The sequence below is a fragment of the Nerophis lumbriciformis genome, linkage group LG25, assembly GCF_033978685.3.
Source record: "Nerophis lumbriciformis linkage group LG25, RoL_Nlum_v2.1, whole genome shotgun sequence".
In the NCBI taxonomy this organism is placed as follows: domain Eukaryota; kingdom Metazoa; phylum Chordata; class Actinopteri; order Syngnathiformes; family Syngnathidae; genus Nerophis; species Nerophis lumbriciformis.
Genome location: NC_084572.2, coordinates 20,721,883 through 20,744,047, shown reverse-complemented (window position 1 = coordinate 20,744,047; position 22,165 = coordinate 20,721,883).

Genomic DNA, 22,165 nt, shown 5'->3' with positions numbered 1-22,165 from the left:
AGATAATGCGAAAAAAGCCATAAAAATGTATTCAATCATAATTTCTAACTTAAACATGCAAAATGTGTAAAAATGCCTATTATTGAATCCATGTGAGTTTTACTAGAATCAGTTGTTTTAGTAAGGTTTGCAAAAACAAAATTAGGTTTTACTCTTTATGAAAGTAAACTGTCACACTCAATATGACAGTTTTTTAATCATAACTCCTAAACTACTCATGCAAAATGGCTAATATTGTTTGAAATATTGGATCCTTGGGAGTTTTCCTCGAAACATATGCTTTCTTAAGGCTTGCAAACACAAAAAGTATTTTTTTACTCAATATGACAGTTATGTTCTTAAAGTCCTGAGAAAATGCGAAAAAGGCAATAAAAATGTATTCAATCATAATTTCTAAACTAAACATGCAAAATTTGTAAAAATGCCTGTAATATTGAATCCATGTGAGTTTTACTAGAACCGGTTGTGTTTGAAATTTTTGCAAATAAAAAAAATTAGGTTTTTTTCACCATGACAAGTACACTCAATATAACAGTAAATAAACATAACTCCTAAACTACACATAAAAATGAGCTATTATTGCCTGAAATAATGCATTATTGTGAGTTTTACTCGAAACATATGCTTTTTTTAAGGCTTGCAAACACAAAAAGTAGTTTTTTACTCAATATGACAGTAATGTTCTTAAAATCCTGAGATAATGCGAAAAAAGCAATAAAAATGTATTCCAACATAATTCCTAAACCAACAATGTAAAATGTCTAAAAATGCCTGTAATATTAAATCCATGTGAGTTTTACTAGAATCAGTTGTTTTTGTAAGGTTTGCAAATACAAAAAATAGGTTTTACTCTATATGAGAGTATACTGTTACATTTAATATGACAGTTATTTAAACATAACTCCTAAACTACAAATGCTAAATGGCTAATGATGCCTGAAATAATGCATCCTTAGGAGTTTTACTCGAAAAATATGCTTTTTTAATCCTTGCAAACACAGAAAGTAGTTTTTACTCAATGTGACAGTAATATTCTTATAATCCTGAGATAATGCGAAAAAAGCAATAAAAATGTGTTCCATCATAATTTCTAAACCAAACATGCAAAATGTGTAAAAATGCCTGTTATATTGAATCCATGTGAGTTTTACTAGTATCAGTTGTTTTTGTAAGGTTTTCAAATACAAAAAATAGGTTTTACTTACTATGACAGTTATTTAAACTCCATGTATCTTTATGAGTTTTACTAAAAAAAATATATTTTGAATGTTTACAAAAACAAAAGTTAGTTTTTTTTTACTCAATATGATAGTATAACTGTCATACTAAATCCATCCATTTTCTTCCGCTTATCCGAGGTCGTGTTGCGGGGGCTGCAGCCTAAGCAGAGAAGCCCAGACTTCCCTATCCCCAGCTACTTCGTCCAGCTCCTCTCGGGGGATCCCGAGGCGTTCCCAGGCCAGCCAGCTGATATAATCTTCCCAATGTGTCCTGTGTCTTCCCCGTGGCCTCCTGCCGTTTGGACTTGCCTTAACGAAAAAAGCAATACTAATGTATTCAAACACAACTCCTAAACAAAACATGTAAAATGTCTAAAATGCCTTTAATATTGAATCTATGTGAGTTTTACAAGAATCAGTTGTTTTTGTAAGGTTTGCAAATACAAAAATTAGGTTTTACACTTAACTTTATAACTCAATATGTGTGGCAGTTATACTACCACACTCAAAATGACAGTTATTTAAGCATAACTCCTAAACTACACATGACCATTTTCTAATAATGCATGAAGAAATGTATCTTTGTGAGTTTTACTAGTAACATTTTCTTTTGTAAGGTTTGCAAAGACACGAGTTAGTTTTTTTTTACTCACTTTGACAGTATACTGTCACACTCAATTTCAGTTATTTAAACATAACTCCTAAACCACACATACAAAATGGCTAATAATGTCTGTAGAAATGTATCTTTGTGAGTTTTACTGGGAAACAATATTTTGTAAGGTTTGTAAAGACACAAGTTAGTTTTTTTTTACTCAATATAACAGTATAACTGTCATACTATATATGAAAGTTATATAAACATAACTTCAAAACTACACATGAACATTTTCTAATAATGTTAGAGTTTTACTAGTAACATTTTCTTTTGTAAGGTTTGCAAAGACACAAGTTAGTTTTTTTTACTCAATATAACAGTATAACTGTCATACTATAAACACAAGTTATATAAACATAACTCCAAAACCAAACATGCATTATGTCTAAAAATTCAGCACTGCAACTACACATGCACCGGATTTAAACTAAATGTCCCTGCTGCTGAGATCCGAGTTGCAGGGCTGGCCACCACGCCAACATCATCCAGGGCTCCAGAAACATTTGTAGGTCAATGCCCCACAATACAAGTAGATGCTGGAGGCACTATTCTGCCAGGACTTTTAGACACCGGGTCCCAAGTGACGCTAATGTCCGAAAGCCTATTTAATGCTCACTTTACCGAAGCTAAGCTCGAAAGGACCCCTACCCTTTTTCGTCTAAGAGCAGCTAATGGCCTGGAAATCCCCTATATCGGCTATGCGGTTCTTGATTTTGAGGTAGAGGGTGTTAAAGTTCCCGAAAGAGGAGTAGTAATTGTTGCGGATCAAAACTGTACACACCCCTTCATAATAGGTATGAATCTAATCGTGGGTTGTTGGGATGCCGTTTTTAAATGTCCTAAGACCTCTACTCTTCGGCATCTTCAAAAGCAAAAGGTGTGGAGGGAAGCTTTTGCTACATGTTCCCGTATAGAAGCTGTTGCTGCTGAAGATGGCTTGCTAGGCCACGTGAGATTGGCCTCGAAGACTAGTATTACATATCCCCCAAAGGAGATGTTGGTGCAGGGCTAACTACTGCGCCTGCCACGCCAACTGCCGGTGCAGTTGGCGTGGCAAAATCACTGGTCGTGGTGAACAGAGGTAGGCTGCCCCTCCGTGTTTATAACCCCCATTCCTACAGTATTTCCTTAAAACGATTTGAGAAGCTAGGGCAGCTGTTCTGTGTTGATGATAGTGATGTGCATGGAGCTGAGGATCTGTGTTTATCTCTAGTAGAGGAGGGTGTGGTAGAAGTGTCACTCATTGATGCCACAGCCCAAACCAATCCAGAACTGTCCCCAGATGTTAGGGATTTGAGTGATAAGCCGGATCTGTCTGAGCAGCAACAGGTGCAGCTACGCGCCCTGCTGGCGAAGTGGGAGAAGGTGTTTGCACAACATGAGGACTTTGGAAGGACCAGTGTTGTGCAACACAGGATACTGACTGGAGATTCCGCCCCTACCAGGGAGAGATACCGACCCATCCCGCCTCTGTTGCATAAGGAAGTGAAGACACTGCATGCTTTCAGGTATGCTTGAACAGAGAGTGATAAAGGAAAGCTGCAGTCCCTGGGCAGCGCCTATAGTGTTAGTCCGCAAAAAGTTGGCGCTTTTGTGTAGACTACCGGAGGTTAAACTCAGTTACACATAAAGACGCCTTTCCGTTCCCCTGAATCGAAGAGACCCTAACTGGTCTGAGCAAATCTGAATGGTTTTCGACCTTAGACCTCGCTAGTGGGTATTGGCAAGTGGAGGTGCACCCGGACGATCGTGAAAAGACTGCATTTACAACTCTCCTCGGACTGTTCGAGTTTGAACGCATGCCATTTGGTCTATGCAATGCACCTGCCACTTTCCAACGGCTTATACATCATTGTTTGAATGGTCAAATAGCGGAATCATTGTTGGTTTATCTTGATGACATAATACTTTTTTCTGTTGATTTCACTGCCCATCTACAGCACCTGGACCAGGTGTTTGAACGGTTGCAGCGACATGGACTTAAACTCAAGCCCTCTAAGTGCAAGCTCTTTCAGCGTGAGGTGAAATTCTTGGGACACGTGGTGGATCGGGATGGAGTGAGACCGGACTCAGGTAAAATTAAGGCAGTACAGGACTGGGCCGCTCCGACCACTGTCAAGGAAGTGAGAGCGTTTCTTGGATTGGCAGGCTATTACCAACGTTTTGTGGCTGGGTTTGCTAAAATAGCCCGTCCCCTAAATAAATGTCGGTGGGACGGCCTCACTGGCCGTCCCACCGACAAGAAGGCACAGGCCCACAAAATAGTGTGGACACCAGAGTGTCAGACGTCCTTTGAAGAGCTAAAAAAGGCTTTGACCGACAGTTGCCTGCCCGCTATGCAGACGAGAGTTCCCCCCGTTGCAGGGACTGACAACGATAATGTATGGGGGGGATGTGATGGGACACAAGTAGGGGATTTTATTTTTTTTGTTTCATTGTCATGCATGTCTGAGTGTTTTTATTGTTGTAGATTTTAATTGCATGTTTTTACATTTTACAATTTGATTGCATGTTTTGACACTTTGAGGACTTTGACTGTATTTTTAATTGCATAAGTTTATTCCTTGTGGACTTTGCTGGCATTTAAGACGTTGCCCCTTTTAGCTTGTTGCCCCTGACAACCAAAGTGCCCAATCGAACGGCACCTGAAATCAGACGCACCTGTGGAGCATTAGGGCTGCACACATTTAAAAAGGAGCGACCAGGAGGATCGTCAGGCTTGACAAGGAGGACCGGGTGAACGCGCGCAGGTTGAGAAGGAATCCCCAAGACTACCCAGCAGACCCGCAGGCTACCGAAAAGAACCCCCAGAATCCCACAATACGCAGGGGCAGAGGAAACTCTGACTCCAAAGTAAGTGTCGTGCCTTGTGGATTTGCAGGGGTATTTAACTGCCTTGGGCTGTGGGCTTGTGGCTCGTGTGTTGTGCGCTGGCTGTGTGGTTCTGTGAGCAGGAGCAATCGAACACGATTCATAAACCAAAGATGTATTATGTCTAAAAATGCCTGTAATATTTTATCCATGTGAGTTTTACTACAATCAGTTGTTTTTGTAAGGTTTGCAAATACAACAATTAGGTTTTACACATAATGACAGTATAACTGCCACACCCAATCAGTAGTTTTTTACTCGATTTGACTAATATTTTTACAATCCTGAGATAATGCAAAAAAAGCAATAAAAATGTATTGCAACATAATTCCTAAACCAACAATGCAAAATGTCTAAAAATACCTGTAATATTAAAACTATGTGACAATTACTGTAATCAGTTGTTTTTGAAAGATTTGCAAATACAAAAATTAGGTTTTACGCATAGACATATAACTGCCACCTAAATATGACAGTTGTTTAAAACATATCTCCTAAACCACACATGCAAAGTGGCTAATAATGCCTGGAGGAATGTATCTTTGTGAGTTTTACTAGAATAATGATCTTTTGTAAGGATTGCAAAGACACAAGTTAGTTTTTTTTACTCAATATGACAGTTTTACTGTCATACTAAATATGAAAGTTATATAAACATAACTCTATAACCAAACATGCATTATGTCTAAAAATGCCTGTAATATTGTATCCATGTGAGTATTACTAGAATCAGTTGTTTTTGTAAGGTTTGCAAATACAAAAATTAAGTTTTACTCACTATGCCAATTTAAACATAACTCCTAAACAACAAATGCAAAATGGCTAATGCCTGGAGATGTATCTTTGAGTTTTACTAAAATGTTCTTTTGTAAGGTTTGCAAAGACACAAGTTAGTTTTTTTTTTACTCAATATGATAGTATCACTGTCATACTAAATAAGAAAGTTGTATAAACATAATTTCAAAACTACACATGCAATCCGTCTAAAAATGCCTGTAATATTGAATCTATGTGAGTTTTACCAGAATCAGGTATTTTGGTAAGGTTTACAATTACAAAAATTAGGTTTTACTCATGACCGTATAACTGCCACATTCAATATGGCAGTTATTTAAACATAACCCCTAAACCACATGCAAAAAGGCTTATATTGCCTGGAGATGTATCTTTGTGACTTTTACTAGAAAACATATAATTTGTAAGGTTTTTTAAAGACACAAGTTAGTTTTTTTTACTCAATATAATAGTATAACTGTCATACTAAATGTATCCATTTTCTTCCGCTTATCCGAGGTCGGGTTGCGGGGGCAGCAGCCTAAGCAGAGAAGCCCAGACTTCCCTCTCCTCAGCCACTTCGTCCAGCTCTTCTCGGGGGATCCCGAAGCGTTCCCAGGCCAGCCGGCTGACATAGTCTTCCCAATGTGTCCTGGGGCTTCCCTGTGGCCTCCTGCCGGTCGGACTTGCCCTAACGAAAAAAGCAATTAAAATGTATTCAAACACAACTCCTAAACCAAACATGTGAAATGTCTAAATGCCTGCAATATTGAATCTATATGAGTTTTACTAGAATCAGTTGTTTTTGTAAGGTTTGCAAATACAAAAATTAGGTTTAACACTTAATGACAGTATAACTGCCATACTCAATTTGACAGTTATTAAAACATAACTCCTAAACTACACATGAACATTTTCTAATAATGCATGAAGAAATGTATCTTTTGTGAGTTTTACTAGTAACATTTTTGCATTGCAAAGACACAAGTTAGTTTGTTTTACTCACTATGACTTTACTGTCACACTCAATATGACAATTATTTAAACATAAATCCTAAACCGCACATGCAAAATGGCTAATAATGCCTGTAGAAATGTATCTTTGAGTTTTACTGGGAAAAATATTTTGTAAGGTTTGTAAAGACACAAGTTAGTTGTTTTTTCTTTACTCAATATGACAGTATTACTGTAATACTAAATATGAAAGTTATATAAACACAACTCCAAAACCAAACATGCATTATGTCTAAAAATGCCTGTGATATTGTATCTGAGTTTTCCTCGAATCAATTGTTTTTGTAAGGTTTGCAAATACAAAATTTAGGTTTTACTCACTATGACAGTTATTTAAACATAAATCCTAAACAACAAATGCAAATAGCTAATAATGCTTGGAGAACTGTATCTTTGTTATAGAGAGCCTGCTGACCAACAGCATCTCTGTCTGGACTGGAGCCTGCAGTGCCTGATCAGACTGGAAGTCTCTCCAGAGAGTGGTGAGGACCGCGGAAAAGATCTTCAGGAATCCTCTTCCTCTTATCCAGGAGATCGCAAAAAGCGCTGCCTGACCAGGGCTCAAAAAATTTGCAAAGACTCCTCCCACCCCCACCAAGGACTGTTTTCACTGCTGGACTCTAGAAAGAGGTTCCGCAGACTCCGAAGCAGAACCTCCAGCTTCTTCCCTCAGGCCGTAAGACTCTTGAACGCATTATAATTAAATTATCCCCTCAACTCCCCTCAAAATGGATTAACTCGCTGGAATAAACAAAAAACAATATAACATACACCCATAAACGTGGGCGCATGTGGAAAAAGTGCAATATATTTATCTGCACAGTAATCTTTTTATTTATTTATATATATTTAAGTATATTTATTTATTTTATATATATATTTATATATTATTTTTATTTATTTATTTATTTATAAATGCACCTTATTGCTTTTTTATCCTGCACTACCATGAGCTTATGTAACGAAATTGTGTTATCTATGCTGTAAAGTTCAAATTTGAATGACAATAAAAAGAAAGTCTAAGTCTTTACCAGAATAATGATCTTTTGTAAGGTTTGCAAAGACGCAAGTTATTTGTTTTTTTTACTCAATATGACAGTATAACTGTCATACTAAATATGAAAGTTGTAAAAACATAACTCCAAAACCAAACAAGCAATCCGTCTACAAATGCATGTAATATTCAATCTATGTGAGTTTTACCAGAATCAGGTATTTTGGTAAGGTTTACAATTACAAAAATTAGGTTTTACTCATGACAGTATACCTGCCACATTCAATTTGACATTTATTTAAACATAACTCCTAAACCACACATGCACAATGGCTAATAATACCTGGGGAAATGTCTCTTTGTGAGTTTTACTAGAAAAAATATATTGTGTAAGGTTTGTAAAGACACAAGTTAGTTTTTTTTACTCAATATAACAGTATAGCTGTAAATAAATAAATAAATAAATGGGTTGTACTTGTACAGCGCTTTTCTACCTTCAAGGTACTCAAAGCGCTTTGACACTACTTCCACATTTACCCATTCACACACTGATGGAGGGAGCTGCCATGCAAGGCGCTAACCAGCACCCATCAGGAGCAAGGGTGAAGTGTCTTGTTCAGGACACAACGGACATGACGAGGTTGGTACTAGGTGGGGATTGAACCTGGGACCCTCGGGTCGCGCACGGCCATTCTTCCACTGCGCCAAACATTACTCCAAAACCAATGTCTAAAAATGCCTGTAATATTGTATCTGTGTGAGTTTTACTAGAATCAGTTGTTTTTGTAAGGTTTTCAAATACCAAAATTAGGTTTTATTTACTTTGACTGTTATTTAAACATAACTCCTAAACAACAAATGCAAAATAGCTAATAATGCTTGGAGAGATGTATCGTTGTTATAGCGAGCCTGCTGACCAACAGTATCTCTGTCTGGACTGGAGCCTGCAGTGCCTCAGACTGGAAGTATCTCCAGAGAGTGGTGAGGACGGCGGAAAAGATCATCAGGACTCCTCTTCCTCCTATCCAGGAGATCGCAAAAAGTGCTGCCTCACCAGGGCTCAGAAAATTTGCAAAGACTCCTCCCACCCCCACCAAGGACAGTTTTCACTGCTGGACTCTAGAAAGAGGTTCCGCAGCCTCCGAAGCAGAACCTCCAGCTTCTGTAGCAGCTTCTTCCCTCAGGCCGTAAGACTCTTGAACGCATCATAATTAAATTATCTCCTCAACTCCCCTCAAAATGAATTAACTCGCTGGAATGAAATAAACAATATAACATACACCCATAAACGTGGGCGCATGTGAAAAAAGTGCAATATATTTATCTGCACAGTAATCTATTTATCTATTTATATATATTTATATATATTTATTTATTATATATATATATGTATATATATATATATATATATATATATAGTATTTATATATTATTTATATATATTTATTTATCGAAATATGCACCTTATTGCTTTTTTATCCTGCACTACGACATTTCGTTCTTATCTGTGCTGTAAAGTTCAAATTTGAATGACAATAAAAAGAAAGTCTAAGTCTAAGTCTTTACTAGAATAACGATCTTTTGTAAGGTTTGCAAAGACACAAGTTAGGTTTTTTTTTACTCAATGGTAATATACAGTATAACTGTCATACTAAATATGAAAGTTGTATAATCAAAACTCCAAAACCAAACATGCAATCCGTCTAAAAATGCATGTAATAATGAATCTATGTGAGTTTTACCAGAATCAGGTATTTTGGTAAGGTTTACAATTACAAAATTTAGGTTTCACTCATAATGACAGTATAACTGCCACATTCAATTTGACATCTATTTAAACATAACTCCTAAACCACAAATGCACAATGGCTATTAATGCCTGGAGAAATGTCTCTTTGTGAGTTTTACTGGAAAAAAAATATTTCGTAATGTTTGTACCGACACAAGTGCGTTTTTTTTACTCAATATGACAGTGTTACTGTCATACTAAATATGGAAGTTATATAAACATAACTCCAAAACCAAACATGCATTATCTCTAAAAATGCCTGTAATTTTGTATCCATGTGAGTTTTACTAGAATCAGTTGTTTTTGTAAGGTTTGCAAATACAAAATATGGGTTTTACTCACAGTATACTGTCACACTCAATCTGACAGTTATTTAAACATAACTCCTAAACCACACATGCCAAATGGCTAATAATGCCTGGAGAAATGTCTCTTTGTGAGTTTTGCAGGAAAAAAAATATTTTGTAAGGTTTGTAAAGACACAAGTTAGTTTTTATTACTCAATATGACAGTATTACTGTAATACTAAATATGAAAGTTATATACACACAACTCCAAAATCAAACATGCATCATGTCTAAAAATGCCTGCAATATTGCATCCATGTGAGTTTTACTAGAATCAGTTGTTTTTGTAAGGTTTTTGCAAATACAACAATTAGGTTTTACTCACTATGACAGTTATTTAAACATAACTCCTAAACAACAAATGCAAAATGACTAATAATGCTTGGAGAAATGTATCTTTGTTAGATTAACTAAAACAATGATCTTTTTTATGGTTTGCAAAGAAACACATTTTAGTTTTTTGTACTCAATATGATAGTATAACTGTTATACTAAATATGAAAGTTGTATAAACATAACCCCAAAACCAAACATGTAATCTGTCTAAAAATGCCTGTAATATTGAATATTTGTGAGTTTTACCAGAATCAGGTATTTTGGTAAGGTTTACAATTACAAAAATTAGGTCATGATGACAGTATTACTGCCACATTCAATATGACAGTTATTTAAACATAACTCCTAAACCACACATGCAAAATGGCTAATAATGCCTGTAGATATGTATCTTTGTGAGTTTTACTAGAAAAAATATATTTTGTAAGTTAGTTTTTTTTACTTAATATGACAGTATAACTGTCATACTAAATCCATCCATTTTCTTCCGCTTATCCGAGGTCCGGTTGCAGGGGCAGCAGCCTAAGCAGAGAAGCCCGGACTTCCCTATCCCCAACCACTTCGTCCAGCTCATCTCGGGGGATCCCGAGGCGTTCGACAGCCCAGCCAGGAGACATAGTCTTCCCAATGTGTCCTGGGTCTTCCCCGCGGCCTCCTGCCCGTCGGACTTGCCCTAATGAAAAAAGCAATACAAATGTATTCAAACACAACTCTAAACCAAACATGTAAAATGTCTAAAAATGCCTGTAATATTGAATCTATGTGAGTTTTACCAGAATCAGGTATTGTGGTAAGGTTAACATTTACAAAAATTAGGTTTTACTCATAATAACAGTATAACTGCCACATTCAATTTGACATTTATTTAAACATAACTCCTAAACCACATGTGCACAATGGCTAATAATGCCTGGAGAAATGTCTCTTTGTGAGTTTTACTGGAAAAAAAAATATTTTTTAAGGTTTGTACAGATACAAGTTAGTTTTTTTTATTCAATATGACAGTATTACTGTCATACAAAATATGAAAAATATATAAACATTACTCCAAAACCAAACATGCATTATGTCTAAAAATGCCCGTAATCAGGGCCGGCCCGTGGCATAGGCCGTATAGGCAAATGCTAAGGGCGCCGTTCATCAGGGGGCGCCACGCCAGTGCCACAAATGTTGGAGAAAAAAAAAAAAAAAAAAAAGTTGGTACTATTATTTCTAAATACAAAAAATAATCCCACGTTAATTAAAATGCAAATTAAAGCCTATTTAATAGAAATATTATTTGTTACAACATTACGCCCCCCCCTTCCCCCCGCACGGTCCCCCCCCCCCCCCCCCTTTCCCGTATCATGACTCTTTTTGGACGTCACCACATCAAAAAATCAACACAAGATGTCAAAACGGCCAAAACTGTCAGGTGCCCAGGGAAGAAAAAAGAGAAAAGAAGAGGAGGAGAAACGAGAAAAGACAGAGGTAGCAGGTAGGTAACGTTAGCCTACATGAAATTATTTGTCTGTTACAGAATGTGATAGTAACCTGGCTTTTTAGCATTAAGCTAATGTTACATGATTCGGCAATTGCTAATCAATAAATAGCTAGTTCTGTTTTAACGTCGGGTTAATATTGTGGAGGGGGCTAAATTGTTATGGAAAATAATAATGTAACGTTAGGTAATTACAGTACTCCCACCTTACATTCCTCAGGGACATTTGTATTAGATCTTTTAAGCAGGTGTTTTTGTTTACATTGTTATTGCCTTCTGGTTAGCTAATGTTTGCCCTGCAGGTAATAGTCACTTTTCCACCCCTTTATATATTAGGTATAGTTGTAAGCAGAGGTGGCTAGAGTAGCCAGAAATTGTACTCAAGTAAGAGTACTGTTACTTTAGAGATTTATTACTCAAGTAAAAGTAAGGAGTAGTCACCCAAATATTTACTTGAGTAAAAGTAAAAAGTATGTTGTGAAAAAACTACTCAAGTACTGAGTAACTGATGAGTAACATACACACACACACACACACATATATATATATATATATATATATATATATATATATATATATATATATATATATATATATATATATATATATATATACATACATATACATTGATATATACAGTATATAATTTATATGTAATTATTTTGCTGTTTTTGTTTACATGTTAAAGATGTTTTAATGAATATACATGCATGTTTAACATATAGATTATTTTCTTTCATGCAGACTAGAATATATATTGGTGTATTACCTGATTCTGATGACTTGCGTTGACTGTAATCAGACAGTAGTGATGATAACGTCCACGTTTTCAAATGGAGGAGAAGAAAAGTTCCTCCTTTATGTCTAATACCACATGAAAGTGGTTGGTTTTTGGCACCTTGTTTGTCCAGCTTCCATATTCGTTTTTATACACTTTACAAGAAATATATTGGCGTCAAACTCCGTAGCTTGCTAGCTTGTTTGCGCTGGCTTTCGGAGACTCTTGTTTTGAAAGCGCAGGCGGGATGGAGCGGCATTTTTATTGTGAAGACAGGAACGTCCTCATGTGCGGTCAGTCTTGAGGCTTTTGACGGGATGTACGGTTGAAATAAAAAAAGTATATTTTTTCCTTCACACTTTTGATTGATTGATTGGAACTTTTATGATTAGATTGCACAGTACAGTAAATATTCCGTACAATTGACCACTAAATGGTAACACCCCAATAAGTTTTTCAACTTGTTTAAGTCAGGTCATGTGACCACCTGGCTCTGTTTGATTGGTCCAACGTCACCAGTGACTGCATCTGATTGGTGGAACGAAGTGAAACGTCACCAGTAAGGCAGGCACTTTGAAGGTCTGTCTGACAGACCAAAACAAACAAAGCGTGCATTAACAGATCGATAAAAATTAGTAGCGAGTAGCGAGCTGAATGTAGATAAAAGTAGCGGAGTAAAAGTAGCGTTCCTTCTCTATAAATATACTTAAGTAAAAGTAAAAGTATGTTGCATTAAAACTACTCTTAGAAGTACAATTTATCCCAAAATTTACTCAAGTAGATGTAACGGAGTAAATGTAGCGCGTTACTACCCACCTCTGGTTGTAAGTAAAAAAAAAGGTCAAAGACAAAGCTATTCGGTTTCTTGTGAGTATATACACTTCACTGCCGATGTGGGGGGGCGCCACCTAAAATCTTGCCTAGGGCGCCAGATTGGTTAGGGCGGGCCTGCCCGTAATATTGTATCCATGTGAGTTTTAGTAGAATCATTTGTTTTCATAAGGTTTGCAATTACAAAATATGGGTTTTACTCACTATGACAGTATACTGTCACACTCAATCTGACGATTATTTAAACATAAATCCTAAACCACACATGCAAAATGGCTAATAATGCCTTGAGTTATGTATCTTTGTGAGTTTTACTAGAAAAAATATATTTTGTAATGTTTGCAAATACCCAAGTTATTTTTTTACTTAATATGACAGTATAACTGTCATACTAAATCCATCCATTTTCTTCCTGCTTATCCGAGGTCAGGTTGCGGGGGCAGCAGCCTAAGCAGAGAAGCCCAGACTTTCCTCTCCCCAGCCACAAGGGACGGCGTGGCGCAGTGGAAGAGTGGCCGTGCGCGACCCGAGGGTCCCTGGTTCAATCCCCACCTAGTACCAACCTCGTCATGTCCGTTGTGTCCTGAGCAAGACACTTCACCCTTGCTCTTGATGGGTGCTGGTAGCGCCTTGCATGGCAGCTCCCTCCATCAGTGTGTGAATGTGTGTGTGAATGGGTAAATGTGGAAGTAGTGTCAAAGCGCTTTGAGTACCTTGAAGGTAGAAAAGCGCTATACAAGTACAACCCATTATCATTATCATTATCACTTTGTCCAGCTCTTCTCGGGACAAATATATAAATTGTATAAATTGTATAAATTGAAACAAAATATACATATTACAATAGAATAAAAATAAAAAGCAACAATGAGAATAAAAAATAAAAAATGTATTCAAACACAACTCCTAAACCAAACATGTAAAATGTCTAAAAATGCCTGTAAAATTGAATCTATGTTTTACTAGAATCAGTAAAATAAGGTTTGCAAATACAAAATTAGGTTTTACACATAATGACAGTATAACTGCCACACTCAATATGACAGTTATTTAAACATAATTCCTAAACCACACATGAAAAATGTCTAATAATGCGTGAAGAAATGTATCTTTGTGATTTTTATTCGAAACGTTTTCTTTTGTGAGGTTTGCAAAGAAACAAGTTAGTTTTTTTTACTCAATATGACTGCCACACTCACTATGACAGTTATTTAAACATAACTCCTAAACTCATACTTGCCAACATTGAGACCTCCGATTTCAGTATATATATATATATATATATATATATATATATATATATATATATATATATATATATATATATATATATATATATACACACACATATATAAAAAAAACTTGACTTTCAGTGAATTCTAGCTATATATATATATATATATATATATATATATATATATATATATATATATGTATGTGTGGGGAAAAAAATCACAAGACTACTTCATCTCTACAGGCCTGTTTCATGAGGGGTTCCCTCAATCATCAGGAGATATAAGACATATATATATATATATTTATATATATATATAAAATAAATACTTGAATTTCAGTTTTCATTTATTTACACATATACACACACCTAACACTCATCTACTCATTGTTGAGTTAAGGGTTGAATTGTCCATCCTTGTTCTATTCTCTGTCACTATTTTTATAACCATGCTGAACACCCTCTCTGATGATGCATTGCTGTGTGGCACGCACAAAAGTGCTTTCATCAAATGCACGAGAGTCTGGAATTTTCCATCCCTCCCGAGCATGGCCAAAAACCGGTCAATCTTTGCTTCCTGAGGAAGATCTTCACTGCCAAGCACTTGGTATTCGACTACTTCTTCCCGGAGGCTATCTAGGTCCAATCGCAGCTGCGGCTTGGAACTTATAAGCGTGTTTCTTCATCTTACTCGTCGTCGGCGTCGCCATGGCTGTATCTTCCGCGTTCTTCTGCTTTGTCTCCTTGTTGTGTGCGCAGTTGTGCACTGCATTCTCTAAAAGCCCTGGATGTTATTGTCACATATGCATGTACAGTAGATGGCAGTATTGCCCTGTTTAAAGAGTGTCACAACATTGCTGTTTACGGCAGACAAACTGCTTTACGGTAGACGAAAACGTGACTGCTGTTGTTTTGTGTTGTTACCGCGCTGGGAGGACGTTAATGAAACTACCTAACAATAAACCCACATAAGAAACCAAGAACTCGCCCTCGATCATTCTACAGTTATAACGTGATTGGGCAGGCATGCTGTTTATATCGTGGGAAAGCAGACGTGAATACAGGCTGTCCTCACTCAGATCAGCCTGAATTTCGGGAGATTTTCGGGAGAAAATTTGTCCCGGGAGGTTTTCGTGAGATGCGCTGAATTTCGGGAGTCTCCTGGAAAATCCAGGAGTATTGGCAAGTATGCCTGAACTACACATAAAAAATGGCTAATAATGCCTGAAATAAGGCATTCTTGTGAGTTTTACTCGAAACATATGCTTTTTTAAGGCTTGCAAACACAAAAAGTATTTGGTTTCCTCTATATGACAGTAAAGTTCTTGAAATCCTGAGATAATGCGAAATAAGCAAAAACAATGTATTCCATCATAATTCCTACACCAAATAAGCAAAATGTCTAAAAATGCCTGTAATATTGAATCTGTGTGAGTTTTACTAAAATCAGTTGTTTTGGTAAGGTTTACAAATACAAAAATGAGGTTTTACTCTTTATGACAGTTATTTAAACATAACTCCATCCATCCAGCCATCCATTTTCTTCCGCTTATCCGAGGTCGGGTTGCGGGGGCTGCAGCCTAAGCAGGGAAGCCCAGACTTTCCTCTCCCCAGCCACTTCGTCCAGCTCCTCCCGGGGGATCCTGGGGCGTTCCAGGCCAGCCGGGAGAGATAAGCTTCCCGTTTCCTGGGTCTTCCTGGGCCTCCTACCGGTCGGACGTGCCCGAAACACCTCCCTAGGGAGGCGTTCGGGTGGCATCCTGACCAGATGCCCGAACCACCTCATCTGGCTCCTCTCGAAATGGAGGAGCAATGGCTTTACTTTGAGCTCCTCCCGGATGACAGAGCTTCTCACCCTATCTCTAAGGGAGAGCCCCGCCACCCGGCGGAGGAAACTCATTTCGGCCGCTTGTACCCGTGATTTTGTCCTTTTGGCCATGACACAAAGCTCATGACCATAGGTGAGGATGGGAACATAGATCGAACCGGTAAATCGAGAGCTTTGCCTTCCGGCTCAGCTCCTTCTTCACCACAACGGATCAATACAGCGTCCGCATTACTGAAGACGCCGCACCGTTCCGCCTGTCGATCTCACGATCCACTCTTCCCTCACTCGTGAACAAGACTCTGAGGTCCTTGAACTCCTCCACTTGGGGCAAGATCTCCTCCCCAACCCGGAGATGGCACTCCACCCTTTTCCGGGCGAGAACCATGGACTCGGACTTGGAGGTGCTGATTCACATCCCAGTCACTTCACACTCGTCTGCGAACCGATCCAGTGAGGGTTGAAGATCTTGGCCAGATTAAGCCATCAGGACCACATCATCTGCAAATAGCAGAGACCTAATCCTGCAGACACCAAACCGGATCCCCTCAACGCCCTGACTGCGCCTAGAAATTCTGTCCATAAAGGTTATGAACAGAATCGGTGACAAAGGGCAGCCTTGGCGGAGTCCAACCCTCACTGGAAACGGGTCCGACTTACTGCCGGCAATGCGGACCAAGCTCTGACTCTTGCAAAGGGAGCGAACCGCCACAATAAGACAGTCCGTTACCCCATACTCTCTAAGCACTCCCCACAGGACTTCCAGGGGTAAATGGTCGAATGCCTTCTCCAAGTCCATAAAGCACATGTAGACTGGTTGGGCAAACTCCCATGCACCCTCAAGGACCCTGCCGAGAGTATAAAGCTGGTCCGCAGTTCCACGACCAGGACGTAAACCACACTGTTCCTCCTGAATCCGAGGTTCGACTATCCGGCGTAGCCTCTTCTCCAGTACACATGAATAGACCTTACCGGGAAGACTGAGGAGTGTGATCTCACGATTGTTGAAACACACCCTCTGGTTCCCCTTCTTAAAGAGAGGAACCACCACCCCGGTCTCCCAATCCAGAAGTACCGCCCCCGATGTCCACGAGATGTTGCAGAGTCTTGTCAACCAAGACAGCCCCACAGCATCCAGAGCCTTAAGGAACTCCGGACGGATCTCATCCACCCCCAGGGCGTTGCCATTGAGGAGCTTTTTAACTACCTTGGCATCCTCAGCCCCAGAAATAGGAGAGCCCACCACAGATTCCCCAGGCAATGCTTCCGCATAGGAAGACATGTTGGTGGGATTAAGGAGGTCTTCGAAGTATTCCCTCCACCGATCAATAACAGCTGCAGTAGAGGTCAGCAGCGCACCATCCTCACCATACACGGTGTTACAGTGCACTGCTGCCCCCCCTTGAGCCGGCGGATGGTGGTCCAGAATCGCTTCGAAGCCGTCTGGAAGTCGTTTTCCATGGCTTCTCCAAACTCCTCCCATGTCCGAGTTTTTGCCTCTGCGACCGCTGAAGCCGCACTTCGCTTGGCCTGTCGGCTGCCTCTGGAGTCCCATGAGCCAAAAGGACCCGATAGGCTCTTTCTTCAGCTTGACGGCATCCCTCACTGCTGGTGTCCACCAGCGGGTTCTAGGATTACCGCCACGACAGGCACCAAACTCCTTGCGGCCACAGCTCCAATCAGCCGGCTCGACAAGAGAGGCACGGAACATGGTCCACTCAGACTCAATGTCCAGCGCCTCCCTCGTGACATGTTCAAAGTTCTTCCGGAGGCGTTCCCAGCAAACCCTCACAATGCGTTTGGGCCTGCCAGGTCTGTCAGGCATCCTCCCCCACCATCGCAGCCAACTCACCACCAGGTGGTGATCGGTAGAAAGCTCCGCCCCTCTCTTCACCCGAGTGTCCAAAACATGAGACCGCAAATCCGATGACACAACTACAAAATCGATCATGGAACTGCGGCCTAGGGTGTCCTGGTGCCAAGTGCACATATGGACACCCTTATGTTTGAACTTGGTGTTTGTTATTGACAATGTGTGACGAGCACAAAAGTCCAATAACAAAACACCACTCGGGTTCAGATCCGGGCGGCCATTCTTCCCAATCACGCCTCTCCAGGTTTCACTGTTGTTGCCAAGATGAGCGTTGAAGGCCCCCAGTAGAACGAGGGAATCACCCGGTGGAGCACTTTCCAGTACTCCCTCGAGTGAATCCAAAAAGGGTGGGTACTCTGAGCTGCCGTTTGGCGCGTAAGGCCAAACAACAGTCAGGACCCGTCCCCCCACCCGAAGGCGGAGGAAAGCTACCCACTGGTCCACTGGGTTGAACTCCAACGTGCAGGCTTTGAGCCGGGGGGCAACAAGAATTGCCACCCGAGCCCGTCGCCTCTCAACGCAAGCATTATAACTCCAAAACAACAAATGCTAATAATGCTTGGAAAAAAGTATCTTTGTTAATTTTACTAGAATAATAATCTTTTGTAAGGTTTGCAGACACAAGTTTTTTTTTTTTTACTCAATATGACAGTATAACTGTCATACTAAATATGAAAGTTGTATAAACATATCTCCAAAACCAAACATGCAATCCATCTAAAGATGCCTGTAATATTGAATCTATGAAAAATAGTTTTTTTACTCAATATGACAGTATAACTGTCATACTAAATCCATCCATTTTCTTCCGCTTATCCGAGGTCGGGTTGCGGGGGCAGCAGCCTAAGCAGAGAAGCCCCAGCCACTTTGTCCAGCTCTTCTCGGGGGATCCCGAGGCGTTCCCAGGCCAGCCTGAGACATAGTCTTCCCAATGTGTCCTGGGTCTTCCCCGTGGCCTTCCTTGCCCTAACGAAAAAAGCAATAAAAATGTATTCAAACATGTGAAATGTCTAAAAATGCCTGTAATATTGAATCTATGTGAGTACAAAAATTTGGTTTTACACATAATAACAGTATAACTGCCACATTCAATATGACAGTTATTTAAACATATTTCCTAAACCACACATGAAAAATGTCTAATAATGCCTGGAAAACATTATTTTTGTGAGTTTTACTGGAAAAACATAGTTTGTAATGTTTGTAAAGACACAAGTTAGTTTTACTCAAGATGACAGTATAACTGTCATAATACATATGAAAGTTATATAAACATAATTCCAAAACCAAACATGCATTATGTCTAAAAATACCTGTAAAATTGTATCCATGTGAGTTTTACTAGAATCATTTTTTGTTGTCGTTACTAAATCCATCCATTTTCTTCCGCTTAACCAAGGTCGGGTTGCGGGGGCAGCAGCCTAAACAGAGAAGCCCAGACTTCCCTCTCCCCAGCCACTTCTTCCAGCTCTTCTCGGGGGATCCTGAGGCGTTCCCAGGCCAGCCGGGAGACATAATCTTCCCAATGTGTCCTGGGTCTTCCCCGTGGCCTCCTGCCGGTCGGACTTGCCCTAAACACCTCCCTCGGGAGGCGTTCGGGTGGCATCCTGAGCAGATGCCCGAACCACCTCATCTGGCTCCTCTCAATGTGGAGGAGCAGCGCTTTACTCTGAGTTCCTCCCGGATGACAGAGCTTCGGGAGAGACCCGCCACCCGGCAGAGGAAACTCAATTTGGCTGCTTGTCTTTGATATTGTCTTTTCGGTCATAACCATGACCATGGGTGCAGGATGGGAATGTAGATCGACCGGTAAATTTAGAGCTTTTAATTCTGGCTCAGCTCCTTCTTCACCACAATGGATCGATATAGCGTCCTCATTACTGAAGACGCCGCACCGATCCGCCTGTGGATCTCATGATCCACTCTTCCCTCACTCGTGAACAAGACTCCTAGGTACTTGAACTCCTCCACTTGGGGCCATCTAGTATGTGCCATCGCCTCCTCAACCTGGAAATGGCACCCCACCCTTTACCGGGCGAGAACCATGGACTCGGACTTGGAGGTGCTGATTCTCATCCCAGTCGCTTCATACTCGGCCATCCAATGGAGATCCTGGCCAGTTGAAGCCATCAGGACCACATCAACTGCAAAAAGCAGAGACCTAATCCTGCAACCACCAAACCGGATCCCCTCAACGCCATGACTGCAATTCTGTCCATAAAAGTTAACAACAGAATCGGTGACAAAGGGCAGCCTTGGTGGACCAAGGCTGCCCTACACTGATCATACAGGGAGCGACCCGCCACAATAAGACAGTCCGATACCCCATACTCTTGTCTTTGAGCCGGGGGGACAACAAGAATTGCCACCCCAGCCTCTCATTGCTTGCAACGCCATAGTGGAAGAGAGTCCAGCCCCTCTCGAGAGAACAGGTTCCTGTGCGTCGAAGTGAGTCCAACTATATCTAGCCGGAACTTATCCATCTCGCACACCAGCTCAGGCTCCTTCCCTCCCAGCGAGGTGACATTTCACGTCAGAAGAGCTAGCTTATGTAGCCGATGATCGGACCGCCAAGTGCCCTGCCTTTGGCTGCCGCTCAGCTCACACTGCACCCGACCTCTATAACCCAGCCCATGAGTGGTGAGCCCATTGGAGGAGGGAACCACGTTGCTTCATTGAGCTGAGCCAGCCAACAGGCGCTCGCCATCGTGCCCCACCTCCACAGGGGAGCCACGGTGACCCGCATCCGGGCGAGGAAAAATCTAGGACCTCGATTTGTACTTTTCATAAAGGTCTTTGAGCTGCTCTTTGTCTGATCCCTCACCTAGGACCTATTTGTCTTGGGAGAGCCTACGAGGGGGCATAGAAGCCCACAGACAGCATAGCTCCTAGGATCAGTGGGCCCCGCAAACTCCTCTACCACGATAAGGTGGCGGCTCAGAAAGGAGGTTATGTAAACATAACTCCAAAACCAAACATGCATTATGTCTAAAAATGCCTAAAATATTGTACCTGTGTGACTTTTACTAGAATGGGTTGTTTTTGTAAGGTTTGTAAATACAAACATTTGGTTTTACTCACTATGGTAAATGGGCTATACTTGTATAGCGCTTTTCTACCTTCAAGGTACACAAAGCGCTTTGACACTATTTTTACATTCATCCATTCACACACACATTCACACACTGATGGCGGAAGCTGGCATGCAAGGCCCTAACCACAACCCATCAGGAGCAAGGGTAAAGTGTCTCCCTCAAGGACACAACGGACGTGACGAGGTTGGTAGAAGGTGGGGATCGAACCAAGAACCCTCAGGTTGCTGGAACGGCCACTCTCCCAACTGCGCCACGCCTTCCCCATGTATACTGTCTCTGTCTCTGTATCTGACAGTTATTTAAACATAATTCCGAAACCACACATGCAAAATGGCTAATAAGAGAAATGTATCTTTGTGAGTTTTACTGGAAAAAAATATTTTGTAAGGTTTGCAAAGACACGTCTTTTTTTTTTTTTTTTACTTAATATGACAGTATAACTGTCATACTAAATATGAAAAGTTATAAACCTAACTCCAAAACCAAACCTGCATTATGTCTAAAAATGCCTGTAATATTGTATATTTGTGAATTTTACTAGAATCAGGAGGTTTTAAGGTTTAAAAATACAAAAATTAGGTTTTACTCATAATGACAGTATAACTGCCACAAGCAATATGACAGTTATTTAAAAACTCCTAATCCACACAAGCAAAATGGCTATTGATGCCTGAAATACTGCATCCTTAGGAGTTTTCCTCGAAACATAAGCTTTTTTAAATCTTGCAAACACAAAAAGTAGTTTTTTACTCAATATGACAGTAATGTTCTTAAAATCCTGAGAGAATGCGAAAAAAGCCATAAAAATGTATTCAATCATAATTTCTAAACTAAACATACAAAATGTGTAAAAATGCCTGTATTATTGAATCCATGTGAGTTTTACTAGAATCAGTTGTTTTAGTGAAGTTTGCAAAAACAAAAATTAGGTTTTCTCTTTATGAAAGTAAACTGTCACACTCAATATGACATGTATTTAATCATAACTCCTAAACTACACATGCAAAAGTCTAATGATGCCTCAAATAATGCATTCTACGGAGTTT